General features: G+C 38.0%; 1 protein-coding gene across 13 annotated transcripts in view; it reads right to left on the reverse strand.

Moving 5' to 3' along the window:
- DNM3 (dynamin 3) overlaps window positions 1–14,554 on the reverse strand; it is a 510,735-nt gene that overhangs the window by 437,107 nt on the left and 59,074 nt on the right. The gene's annotated exons all lie outside the window — the stretch shown is intronic.

A 14,554-nucleotide genomic window follows, 5' to 3' on the forward strand; every position in this document is an offset into this window, starting at 1 on the left:
GGAAAGTGTGCAGTCTCTGCCCTCTTAACAAGCTCCAGGGGATCCTGTGTTCATCACAATGTAAAAGCCACCTGCCTCAAGTCAGGATACGTTACTCAACAATCAGCATGGGGTGTTCTATGAGTTTTGTAGGAAATTTGGCAGAACAGAGCTTCAACACAGATGGGATTTCAATGAACAGCAGCTTAGGAAATAGATAAAGGCCAATAAGAATACTGCAAAACCCAAGCCTTCAGCTCCCCTGATACTTTAGAATGGAGAGTTACAGAGAAAACAATGATGCAAAATTTCCCCTACTCCCACCAATTTATTTTGCAAATGCTACTGTACATTCTGACAGAGGAAATAATACTGAACAGCATCTTAACTAAGTTAATGACTTTACTCCTTAATTCCAAGGGCTAAGTTTCATTTGGAATGTCAGCGTAAGTGAATAAAATAGAGAATAATGAAACTACGGACTTGTATTTGCTCTAAAAAATGTGACCCTAAATAACTAATATTATTTATTCATCAAAAAAAAAATGTTCTAAGAAACTAAGAAGTGCTAGGGAGATGCTGTGAGCATGGCCCTGCACTAGGTGGGCACCAGGAATTTGAAATCTCATGAGCAGATAAAGACATGCACATAGAAAACCATTAAAGAAGGAAACAGATAAACTACATTGGAGTTCAGAAAAGAGGCAGATCGATACACTCCTTCATATCTAAATAGATATAATTAAATACTCTTTTAATATTCTCCAAGAACTATATTAGAATATGTGCTAGTTTGGATGGTTTCAGTAATCATTTAAAGTTTAATCAAAGCAAGCAGAGCATCTACTCTGTGCCTAGAACCAAAAAGGAAGAAGATAAGTTGAGAAACAAATGGATAAAAGGAAAATAAAACAAAACAAAACTTCAGAGCAAAGAGCTGGAGAACATCTGTTTGAGATTTTAGGAGCGTGAATAAGGTTTTAGGATATATAGATGCCAAAGAGAAATATACAGGTTATAAATGTCTGCATAATGCCCTTTAAAGAATCAAAATATTTTCTTCAAAAACAATAAAAAGAGAAAGAGAGAGAAAAAGAAAGGAAGGAAGGAGGGAAAGAAGGAGAAGAAAGGAGGTTTAGTTACTTAATATCTTCAGGCTGGGATCTGTTTCAACTCAAGCTATGACCATATATTTTTAATGCAGATTTAATAACAATCCCTTTGAACATTATTAAAGCAAAATAGAAGGTAGCAAACATTTTAAATAGCAAATAATCATCATGTGTTTGGCTGAAAAGCCCACAATACATCTAAATATTTTCTCTGCTTTTTTACTAAGTAAATAGAACTTTGCATTAAAAGTGATAAATGGATTCAGGTACCCAACCCCTTTCTTACTAATTCATACTTACTGACCCCCTTCATGGCTCTCACCAGTCCTCCTACCTCCAACATATATTCTCACCAAAAGTCAAAAGAACTGGTAATGACATCTTGCTATTTGGAAGTCTCTCCTGACTTGACAAAAGTCGCTGAAGCGCAACAAAGCACTAAAGAGAAATTTCTCCCTTCTGAAGAGTGAGTGGCTAATCTGGCATCCTGAAGACTCATGTCATTCTACGATCCAGCAGCATGAGAACCACGTGCCCAGCACACTCCTGCTGTGAGGGCTAAGGGGTGAGGCCTCAAATGAAACACAAAGAACCTCGCTTTCAGCCCCAGCTCCACCACTGAGTGGGCAAAATTGTCTCTGAACCTCAGTTTCTTTTGCTACTAAACTGAGACAATCCTATGGGTCAAATGAAAAGCGTCATAAGGCAACTTTTTTAAAAACCCAAGCCTCACAGAAAAAAGTAGTACTATTACTTTTACCATTGTTACAATATAGCCACAGTGTATTTCCCCTATATTGCAGCATTCTCTCATCTTTAAAAAAAGGCTCTACACACAATATTTTAACATTTCACAAATGTAATTTGGAGATGGGGAGCCTCAGACTGCACCTGAACTGTCCCCTTGCTGTTGACAAGCTGCACCGCTTTGGAAAGCTCAGTTTCTTATGCTTGCTCCATCAACAGGGAGCCAAGGCACTGACACAAACAATCATGAATAATTCATTAGCCACTGAGTGCAACCATTTGAATTTTATTATTTTCACTATAATAGGTGGTTGGTTTTCCCATAAGTACATCTTATGGGAAAATTACTTTGCTAAATTAATGCAGAAAAAATAATGACTGTACCTTTAGTATTACTGTGAATTTAAACTATACATTTTTTAGTATATAGTCTAATATATAGAAATAAAAAGAAAATTTGCAGGCCATTTTCCTCCAAAACGGATCTTCAAAGTAAAGGGTGAGAATAGCAATCTGAAGACCAAGCATTATTAAATTGACTCCATTCTATTGCCTGAACGCCTTATTTATGGTTGGACTGCACAGATTTTCAGGCAAGAGGAGTGCTTCCCTCTCTGTCACATAGCAGCTACAACTCAAATGCCTTTCTTCTCTCCCCACCCACCTTAATAAAGCACTAATCTGCACAGTCTTAACAGCTGGTCTTCCAGAAATAAGTCAATGCTTTTTCATGATTTCTTGACTCCTGCACAAAAGTAGAGGACAATTCCCACACTGTGGTCTAAGAACCATCTTGATAATATTTCTTGTTGGCTCTTCCAGAAACTTAGTTACCGAGAAATATTATTGCTCCACTAGAAAATGACTGACCTTTAGAAGACTAAAAAAGGAGAGCACACTTGCTGTATCAATAAAGCTAAAAGGAAATTTCTCCCTTAGCAGCAAAGAAAGTAACCACAGAGATGCTTTTATTCACTATAGATGTAAATAATCCTTAACTAGATGATCTGTTCAATAAATAAATATTTAACATCTGCCCTTGACAGAAGATGAGAGGCATAACTCATACTCTCCAAGGAGTTAATTCATGTAGCTCATTCACTCAAAGATAAATAAGCTTAGTCTTAGAGGAGAACAACATGCACACAATTACAATAAGCGTGAGAGGTACTCTGGTTAAGCTCCACACAAGGAGAAGCACTGACCAAGAGCAGGGAATAATCTGTTCTGCTTGGGGGACTGGCCAGAAACAATTTCAGAGAAGAGACATGTGGTAGGAAGCATTCCACAAGGGATCAGGATGCGCAAAGACATGGAAGATCAAAGCAACACAGAACATTAAGGAACTGTGGACTAAAGAAAGGTCAGAATGAAGTGGAGAACAGTCTGGAGAAGGAAGCAGGAGCAGACCTTGGGGGCCTTCACATGCATTTTTTTCCAAGTACCTAGGAATCATCCATCCTTCATCTTCCTCTGTCTTCATGCTCCAGAATCGTCACCAAGTCCTGCTCATTCTACCTTCTTAATATCCCTTAAATGCATCCTCTCCTCTCTATTTCAATCACCACTCTAGATGTCACCAACTCTCATACAGACTATCACAATAACCTCCCAATTAATTTCCCTGCACCCAATTTGAGCACCCTCCAATCCATTCTCAACAGTAACATAAGTCCCATCCCACCATTTCCAGACTCTAAAATTAGAGTCATTAAATGACTCCCATTGTTTAGTATGAAATCCAAACCATAAACAAAGTAGGAAAACAGCCCTGCACTCTAGTGTGGTCTCTGTGTGCACCTGTGCTCTCAGGCTCAGTGCCTTGGAGCACTCCATGCTCCCCTCATGGGGTGCCCTCCCCACACTTCTCCCTCTAGCCAACTCCTACTTAATCTTCAACACTCAGATCCATGTCATCATGTCTGAGAAGCCTTCTTTGGAACCCCCTGTACATGCCTCTACCTAAGCTCTCAACACACACTTGTCATACTGGTCTAGTTACGTCTGCTCCCTAACCTTGTGTTCCCCCCAGTGTTTCCTTTAGTGCCCAAGTATTAAATATTTTTAATACTTTCTACCTACTCTCTCAGGAAGATTTCTCACTGCCCTGTATATTCATAACAGGGAAGGAAAACAATCCCATGTCTGAGTCCCCGATAGGCAGAAAACTAAGCAGCATTTTACGTGGACAGAAAGAACAGGCAAGATCACTTTCAATTTACCAATAATTTGCTGAGGTCATTTAAATCAATATTTTTATTGTGAATGTTTAAGAGTCTACAGTATTCACTAAAGTACAAAATACAGAACGTCAGATGAGCCAATATTACCGACCGTTTAAAGACATGGAAGAGAATTTGAAGAAAACAATTTTTTTAATCAAAAAGCCAATACACTTTTTTAAAAAATCATTCCTTAAAAACAGAGAAGTATCTTTTTAAAAAACTAAGTAAAATTTTATGTGCTCCAAAATAATTCCTGTCAGATTACTCTCTCAGAGTACTTCAAAATGATAACCCAATTTAAAAAGGAGAGAGAGGGGAAAAGGAAGAGAGGGAAAGGAGAAAGAGAGAGAGAGAACAGAGGCAGACAGACAGGTCACTGCCAAATCCTGCCCACCTTCTCCCCCAAGAAGCAGTGAGGTCATATATTGCACACGCTGAACACAATGGCACTATTAAAATGGCTTTGTGTTTGCGTGCCCTAATCCTGAAGCTTTGCCAACCATTACAATGCCACTTTAATTGCTGAAGGAAGTAATTATGCCAAAATCCATGCATTTAATTGGAAATTTTCCACTGCTGTTTCCTTTTTCCTAATTTCTTGTCACACAGTAAGAATATGAGCACTCACAAATTTGTAAAAGATCACATTTTGCTGCTATCAGTTACTCTATAATTTGAGATATTCAATAAATACCACCATCACTTTGTTTGAAAAACATAATTACAAATCCAACTGCAGGAAACACAAATTTTTGTCTGTTTTTTTTTTAAGAGTTTGAAGGAGGTTTTTATTTTTATTTTTTTTCCTCCCTAAAGCCCCAGTACATAGTTGTATATTCTAGTCGTAAGTCTTTCTAGTTCCTCTATGTGAGCTGCCAGCACAGCATGGCTACTGACAGACAGTGGTGTGGTTCCCCGCCCAGGAACCAAACCCAGGCAGCCAAAGCAGAGCATGCCGAACTTTAACCTCTAGGCTATCACAGCTGGCTTAGAAACACAATGTTTTTATTTTTTTACTAACATCTATGAAGCTTCGATATTTAACTTTTATTCATAAAACATAATTTCTAAGCAATATATTTTCATTAAATCTAACTAATCAATAGTTAATGGTTCCGACTGCAACATTCAAAATGCAGAAGTTCCTGAGTCAGAGATCTGTAAACTGAATGAAGAAGCCAGTTCTCAGTTTACAAATACCATGTGTGCTCCCCACTAAGAAACACTCTCAAGAACTTAATGCCTTCATATTTAATCCATTTTATTTGCTTATTCACAAACCCAGTTTGTTCAAGATTTTAAAGCAGATTAATGAGTCCCAGCTTAAAGCAGAGGCACTTAGCTACCAGCAGAGGCACTTAGCTACTGCTCTATTCCAAATAACAGACTATAACTTATCCTGGGTAGCTGCCATGCAAATGAATGACAAAAGGGACTACTGAAGAGACGGCTACTTGCCTGCCTAATATCCATCTCCCACTTATTTCTTATTAACAGAATCCCAGTTTTGTTGGGAATGGCAACGTGCCCAACTTTATGAGATAACTAAATAGACAAATAAATCTACATTGCCCAACCTCCAGTGCAAATGAAATGTCTACATTTTAATCAGTTTAAGATGTAATTAGAGGTTGTTGAGTGACATCAGGGATATTTAAAAGGGTCTGATTTAGTGGATATGTACCTTTTGCCCTTCCCTATTCTTTCTTCTCTCTCTCAGTTATACATGATAGCAGAGCTGCAGGAACCATCTTAAACTAAAAGACAATCTCGAAGATGGAAGATGGGAGCTATGGGCAAAAGATGGCAGAGCAAAAAAGACAAAGAGTCTAGGATCGTGCTGGTATTATGAATCACTGAACCAGCCTTGTACTTCCTAAGAAAGAGAGTGAGAAGAAAAAGAAGAGAGAGAGAGAGAGACACTATGCTTTAAAACTGTGTTTCTCAACCTTCTTTCTATTATTGTCCTCCTAAGGAAACTTATTAGATATTTTTCACCATTAAATTTCCCCCCATTAAATTTTAATACGCAGATATACCATATATCAGAACTGCACATATATATATCTGTGCTTTATACATAAAAACAGTAAGCTTTTTTGCCCCCAAGAATCAATTTTTGTCCCCTTGGGGGCAACATCACCCTCCTTGAGGACATGTGCTATAGATCAAAGAGGAGTAAGAAAACCCAGGATGCTAACATTCGGTCCTGTCGGGCATCCCTTCCTGCAGGGTTTCTAAAAGAGATGCATGTACAAAGAACAAGGTCTGATGGCTTTTGCCTCAAACTCCAATACATTTCCTCCCCAACCCTGGAAACATGAGCTGGACCATATGGAACCCTTTGGCCTAGTTAAGAGGCAGGCTTAAGGCCTAGTACCAACGAGGCTCACAGGCCTCCCTTGCCCGTTTTCTATGAAGCCCATACATGAATCTTAGACCTCTGTAATTTGACACTACAGCGGCAAAGAAAAGCCCATGTGTGGAAGACCATACCCAGGGAGAAGAAGCAAGGGCAAGAGAAAACATACCCAATGAGGAGGACAGGGCTCGTCCAGCAGCCCACCTCCACCCTTCCGCTACTAAGGCCTGACTTAGAGAATGGCCCCGTTACTGTCCTTGGTGCTGAATGTCTATTACCAGTTCCTTGGCAGGGGGCTGGAAGGGAAGAGCACAGATAAAAGTAGAAGTAAGCTAGCCAACACCGTGTTCTTCTGTTTTCACTTCTTCTAAGATGTTGGAAGAAAAATTAAGTATTTAATTGGAAGCCAAAAAGGTATAGGTCAATTTCTCCACTAAAACAGAGCAGAGAGCCATAGCCACATCATATATTTAAAAAGAATGGGAATCTGATTTTCTAATTATCAAGGAGAGATTTAAGTAGATCCTTGGATCCAGCTCCTCCCTAACACTGTAGAAGCCTCATGTATTATTCCCCCAGGAAAACTTTTTATTCCCAGAACATCTGGTTCCCAAGTGACCTCACAGTAATTTCAGACCTCTGTGTTGATGCCTCTACCATGGAAGCCCTTCTCCACTGCACCCTCCTTTACCCATCTCATCTTTAAAGATAGAATACTGGCACAGCCCCCTGTGGGAAGCATTTCCTGAGATGCCAGTATGTTTAGATGCTCCTCTTCTTTACTCCAGAGTACCAGTCACATCCCCTCCCCTAAGGAAATTCTCTGAGGACAGGGACCTCATTTCTGTAAGGCAGTGTTTGGCACAGCACCTAGCACAAAGAAGGTGCTCAATGGTGACTTGGTGAACAAATAAAGTCAGTATTCTAGGAATTAAAACTTAATTTATTGCGAAAATAAATTTCAAGGAGTGATTTTCTAAAAATAAATATGTAAACATTCCTAATTAAAGAGATAGATATCATATATGTGGTCTATTATTTTACTTTCTTACCTGAAAAGTGTTTTTTCTTGTCTGCTTAATTGATTTTTTTCTATGATCCGATAGCATTGACCACAGAAATTTTAAAGATCAAGGAAATAAAGAAGGAAAAATCACTCAATTAATATCTAATAGATATATATATAGGCATATATATATTTATAATATGTATATAAGATATGCACACACAACAGATATTTAGCTATTTCTTATCTTAAAAGTTACCCTTGAAACTATATTCCCAGTGAAAGTTTAGGAAAAATATTTTAATACCTCCAAGGCCTAAAATGCATTAAAAGTAGCTGGAGGAAGCACATAACAGAGTTCAACATACTCCTGCTTACTACTCAATATATTCTGCTGACTAAAGAAGGCATATTAATGACTAAACATAACAATTACTATCTCTACCTACACCTCTCCGAGTATACCCATTAGACTATATTACCCATTTGTATATGTCAAGAAAAGTATACAAACTACATGTCGACCAATAGTCAGTAAACTCATAGTGTGTGACTAAACTGCTTGGTGGCTTCCTTCTTTATTTAGAGTAGATAGCAACTCAAAGCATCATTTGCCTTAGCAGCAATATTTACTCTTCCTCCTAAGACCTAACAGCATGTTTTAAAAACAAGCACACAAGCTTTTGAAAATTTAAGAAGTCCAAAGGAGAACAGACCATTAGGTTGAAGATAAAACAATCAAGACTGGCAGAATCTACTAAAAAATCAATGGCCATTAGGGTTTAAGATAAAATTTAACAAGGGAAACAGAACAGAAAGATATTAATGGGGTAATTCTACTCAAATGTGAATTTTTCTATCTTTACTGGAGTTTTATTAGGTAAATAACTAATATAATATTTGTTTCTGTGAAATGCTTTTAAATACTTCTTTTTTAAGGCAGTATAGCCCGGTGGATAACAGCACAGATTCTAGCACTAAAATGCCTGGGTTTGAATTCAGAATCTACTACTTAATTGGCTCAGTTTCCTCATCTGTAAATTGAGGAGTGGGGGATAATACAATGCTTCATCTGCTGTGGCCAAATGTAATATGCAGCTTAATTTTTTTCTGATTTGAGAAAGGTAAAATGATGCATAGAACTTATACTGTGTAATGAAATCTGAGGCAGCACCCTGGAATCAAACACACTGATATGTTTGTAGTGTTGGGGCCCAGGGAGACTGCCCCAAAATATGCCACAATGGCATAGTGATTATTTTGAATTAAAGTTACTTGAGAAGCAACCTATGCAAAAATGGCATTTTGACCCTGCTCTCTCTGTTCCCAGTGAAAGCAGGAAATAAATCTCCCATGTGAAAGATGGGATGCTCTTTCCTACATCCTTATCATCAGAGCCAGGGTATTCATGGCCGAGAGGCCCATATAAACAAACCTTGTTATTTTTTTACTAACTTACTACCCCAAACCCAAACTCTCCTTAAACTCTTACTAATTAAGCACCCAAAACTAAGTTTCTTTGTCTTGCCAAATCCTCGCAAATTTGTTTCTTTGTGTAAAAAGATATAAACTGCCTGCTTTGTTAACTCTCTGAGCATCATTTTTTTATGATCTCCCATGTGTACGTATTAAATTGTTTTTTCTCCCGTTAATCTGGTTTTGTGTCAATTTTATTATTAGTCCAACCATAAGAATTCAAGAGGGGTAGAGAGTGGAATTTCTCACGTCCTGACAGCAGTAAAACAAATGAACATTCACACTAACAGAGACAAAGACAAAGTGTATAGCCTCGCATCACTCAGTTCACATTTGCCAGGAAATGAGTTTAGGTCAATACAGGGTTGCCAAATGAGTTACAAAAATAATATCTGGTTTTCAGAGCATTTTGCATTTTGAAGTTGTAGACAAGATTAAAGTATTTATAGTAACACTTGGCACATTGTCAGTGGTCAAAAAATGTTAGCTCACGTCATTATGATGATAATCATTATAGTTATTTTCAGAAGAAATAGTAGTAAGTTACCCTGAAGTTTTAAATAAATTACTAAATATATTTATTATTTCCAAATGTACTTATTATCATTACTACTATATACTAAATGTACTTATTATTACTAAATGTAATTATTTACCCAAATTTATCTCCGAAGCTAATATATCTCCATAGCAACAAGTAGTGATTCTCTTTTGTTAGCCATAGGCATGTGGCTTTAGGATAAGCCAGATCCAGTTTGTCACACTGTATCTAAAGTTTTGGGTGGTGTGAAAAGGAAAATATATCAAAATAAAAATACCTCTAACTTTAACCTTTTCATCCGCTTCCTCCAAAGTCATCAGCTACCTAAAAGCTTTATTTTCTAAGAGCTCTCACTATTGTTCTACTGCCTGCCATGAGAAAAGGTTAATGCAAAATATGGAATGAAAGCTTAAACAAAAGAATCAACACACATTCCAAGCACAGTGTGCTCAACTCAAATAGAGAAAGAAATGAACCCCCTGGCATCTAGAGTATTCCACAAGCGTGTGGCAAGTGTTATTTCTAGCCACTTAAAAGCACCAGTGAAAAGAGCTCAAATACTTAGAAAAGAAAAGATCTCCACTCCCATGAGGAGAAGCATTTATTAGCACTTAATGGCCCTCTTTCATTGCTTTTCCACTGACGCATCTCTATTTGTTCCAATTATAATTTCAAGTAACAGACCCAATAATGGTAAAAGTCTATAGTTCAGTGTGTGTGTTGTGAAAAGAGGTCTTTAACAGCACAAACCACATATGAAAGTATATGACAACACGAGATCTGGGAAAACCATATCACAATAAAGAGACAGGAGGTGATATAGAAAGAGCATGGTCAAGAAACCAGCTTAGGGGCCGGCCCTGTGGCCGAGTGGTTAAGTTGGTGCACTCCGCTGCAGGCGGCCCAGTGTTTCGTCAGTTGGAATCCTGGGAGCCGACATGGCACTACTCATCAAACCACGCTGAGGCGGTGTCCCACATGCCACAACTAGAAGGACCCACAACTAAGAATATACAACTATGTACCAGGGGGCTTTGGGGACAAAAAGGAAAAAATAAAATCCTTAAAAGAAAAAAAAGAAACCAGCTTAGGTTCCAGCTGTGACTTCAACATGTCGTTAAATCTATAGGAGACTCAGCTTCTACATCTTTACAGTGTGAGGACTGAACCGATGTCTTCCAATGCCTCTGCCACTTCCAAGATTCCATCAGTCTCTGATGCTAGAAGTAAATCAAGATACACAGAATCTAATCCCACCCCTGGCTTTCCAAGCAATTTTAAGGCTTCCTGTTTTCACTTCCATAACTGGGGAGGTTATTATCCAGTTTAAGTCCAATAAAGGCAAGGACTATGTCTTTTATTTTATCACCACTACCATGGGGAGCACATTGCAGGTGCTCAAAAATATTAGTTAGAGGGAAGAAAAAAAAAGGCAGGCAAGCAAGCAGGAAGGGAGGCAGGCAGGCAGGAAGGAAGGCAGGAAGAGATAGGCTGAATAATTTGATATTACTGGAGTATTGCATGTAAGAGGACAGTGACGAAAGACAGCTTGGAATACGGGTTTCTTACTTTTAAGAAAGATCATATTAGGAAATTTCAAATTTAGAGACTATACTATATTAGAGAATATTACAGAGATAATATGTATTAAGTGTTTTCTGTGCTCAGAAATTAAGATGCTAAAAAATTTAAATGTGTGTTAGGTTATGCAGTGTTATGTATTAATTATTGTTGTGATACTTTAAAATGATGGATCATAAATTATTTTTTCATTATTATGTATTTTTCCTCATTGTTAGTAGTCAATATCAATATAGGTAGGAAAATAAACACCAATCAATTGAAAATGAAAACACTGAGATTTGAAAATGAGGGAAGAAAAGATAGAAATCTCTTGCTTCACTGGATGGAAAATAGCATTTCTAACACAAGAGTTCTAACATTAGCAAACAATATTAACAAAACAGAAGCACTTTAAGTTATTTAATTACCTACTTATGCAACTAAATCTATATGACTTTTGTTAATCTGACCGTGAATATTGTAAAGTAATAGTCACACATCAATAACTCAAAAGGAAAGATTCAGTTGTCACTCTCCACAGTTTAAATTTTCATGAAGTGAACACACAAGATTCATATCTTATCTCCTGACTCAATGAGATTCGAGATACAATAGGCCTATATTTTTTAAACGATGAGATGTGACCAATAAGTGGGTCATGAAATCAATTTTATAGATCATGACCAACATATTTTTTATAATGGAAAGGAACAGAACTCAACAGAAAATATCTGAGTATACAACATGTAGAAATGCTAAGTATTTCATATAGCTTTCATCTCAGTTTCATAAACATACACTGGGTCACAATGTAAAATGTATTTCTCACGAGACACAGTGTTTGAAAAACACCAAGTGAGTCTTCACTATTCCACTTAAGGCTATGTATGTTTCTGGTATTTTAGATATATTCCAATTCTGTATTTCAACCTGAAAGAAATAGTTATCCTTTAACATAGAAGCAGAGAATTGCAGAATTTTAAAGAATTTTATCAAGAGCTGGAAAATCCTAGATTACTGTATTTTAAGTCCCATTGGGGTTGCAGTTTTAAATAGTGGATCAGGATAGGTCTCAAGGAAAATGAGATTTGAGCAATGACTTGAAAGGGTGAGTGAATTAGCTGCACAGATCTGGGGAGATGTGTGGCTGGCATGCTAACGAGATGAGCAAAGGGAAGAAATCAGATTAGGTCAGAGGGAGAAAGAGGGGCCAGGTCACTGCGGCCATTGTAAGGACTCTGGCTTTTCTCTATATGAAATGGAGAGCTATTGATCTGACTTACATTTTACAAGGATCACTTTGGTTATTAAGAATAAACAGTAGGGGTCAAAGAGAGAAACAGGGAAAACAGGAGATGTTACAATAACAGAGGGAAACAGCATGGACACACTGACCAGCTGGTAGCCGTGGAGGTGAGGAGAGGTGGTCAGATCCCGGGTCTATTTAAAAATAGAGCCCACCTGGAATTATTTCTGCGTTGCAACACAATGTGATGGGACAGGAACAAACTGTTTCCAGAAAGACTTGGGTTCAAATCCAAGCTCTGCCACTCATTAAGTCTGTATTATCTTAACTATATTTTACATCATCTCTACATCTCAGGGTCCAGGTCTGTAAAATAAAAACAGCATCACACCCTCAAAAGGGTTGTTGAGAGGATTAAATAACATGCAGAGAGCACATAGCAGGATTTGATAAGTGTGAGCTTCTTTTCTTCCTCCTATTATGTTTACTTGTTAGAGATATATTTAAAATAGGAAGACCCAGGGAGTCAGATCTGGTGGACCTTTCCTGGAAGTTAAGAATTTTTTATGAAAATAACATAGTTTCCAAAATAAATTGGGTACCCATAAAGTATAAAAGATTAGTGCATTTTATTAAAAGACAAAAATAATAGATTCAGAATCATGTCTAATCCTCGTGTTAGAGGACATCAGCGATGAGATTCTGTGCAAAAGTTTCTTGACCATCTGGTTCATCGTTTCATAAGAAGACCAGTAAACGGCGGAACATGAAGGGCAGCTCTCAGGGACAGCCTCTTGCTCTTTGAAATGGGAAAAGGTTATTTAAAAAGAAACTGTCCTGAGGAAGGAATTAAAAGTGGTTTTTTCAGACTGCAATTGAACTACAGCTAAAAATATCTTACTAATGTTTGACAAGCTACTTCATTCATTTCTTCAGCAAATCTTTGAAAGCTGCAATGTCGCAGGCACTGTGAAGAGACTGAACAATCCAGGAACACTCCCTTCCCTCACAAAATTCACAGGCTAGTACATCCATTCTTCATTCAACCATCACATACTAAAACCACACTCTATCTACAAATTTAGGAGATGGGTCGCCTCCTAAAATTAAAAACCTCCTACTTCCAAAACAGCCCATTATATTTTCAGTCTTGAGCCTATGTTTCAAACCTACTCATGGTTGACACTCTCACAATCTGCTTGTATCCACGTTGATCTTTCTGTCTAGCCATCCTCTTCATCCTTTAATAAAAGTAATTTTGTGTACCACTCCCAAGTTAAATCGACTCAAAATAGCTCCGTCACCTATTAAGAAACTATTTCCTGATAACCACCTCATTATGTTAAAAGTCCTCTTCCTGATTTTCAAGATCCTCCCCTAAATCCAGTCACACTAAGCAAGCATTTTTTGGCTATTGTTTCTGCCACACATACCCAAAAATAAAAAATGGAAAATAAATCTTCAGCTCCATCGAGACAGGTTTGCCTAGGGCCTTGCCTCCATGTATTCCAAAGTCCTCTGCTCCATGCTTTTCCTCCTGTGGCTCTCTCAACCTCAAATACCTTCTGTCTTTTTAGTATAAGTCATTTCGTAAAACTCTCACAACCAGTCTGTGATCCAAGCAAGGCAGGCATTATCTTTATATTGCAAATCAGAAAGCCAGAATTATTTTTAGACTCCCTACTCTCTGCTTATTCAAAAAGGAGAAGTGATATTTGACATGAATTTTGAATACTGAGTAAGCATTTTCCGGGTGGCCAAATGAGGACAAAGACATTTCAGGACGGATACATAAAGGTCAGGGAGGTAGGAAAGAGAAGTATACATGTGTGTATACATGAATTTATGCACATAAAGCTTTGAACTGCTCCACTACACTTGAGATGCAAGAAACATCACATCTTTGTGTTTATCAAATTCAAATCAGTTCAGATGTGAAGGCCAAGACTCAGCCAGGTCAGTAAGAAATCTAATGTCAGACATGTTTAAGGGCTCTTCCCTCACCCCTTGAGTTGTATCAGACCCAAAAGGTGACACAATGAAGAAAAATATAGGCAAGGCCTGTTGTCAATGGCCCATGGTGACCCCCGCTGCTGCCCCGGGAGATACTCATTGTTTAAACCCTATGGCCCCGTTAAAGGTGACTTGGCTACATTTGGTAGCATTCGATGCAGGCCCTCCATGCCACCCGGCCCTGCCTCTGTGCCAAGTTAGCCATGAGGACTTCACTATAGGTGTCAAAGTTGTCTCAGCGCTCAGTCCTTCCTAGCAATCACGTCACGATACCTACCTCAGGA

Source organism: Equus asinus, chromosome 25 (genome assembly GCF_041296235.1).
Source record: "Equus asinus isolate D_3611 breed Donkey chromosome 25, EquAss-T2T_v2, whole genome shotgun sequence".
In the NCBI taxonomy this organism is placed as follows: Eukaryota; Metazoa; Chordata; class Mammalia; order Perissodactyla; family Equidae; genus Equus; species Equus asinus.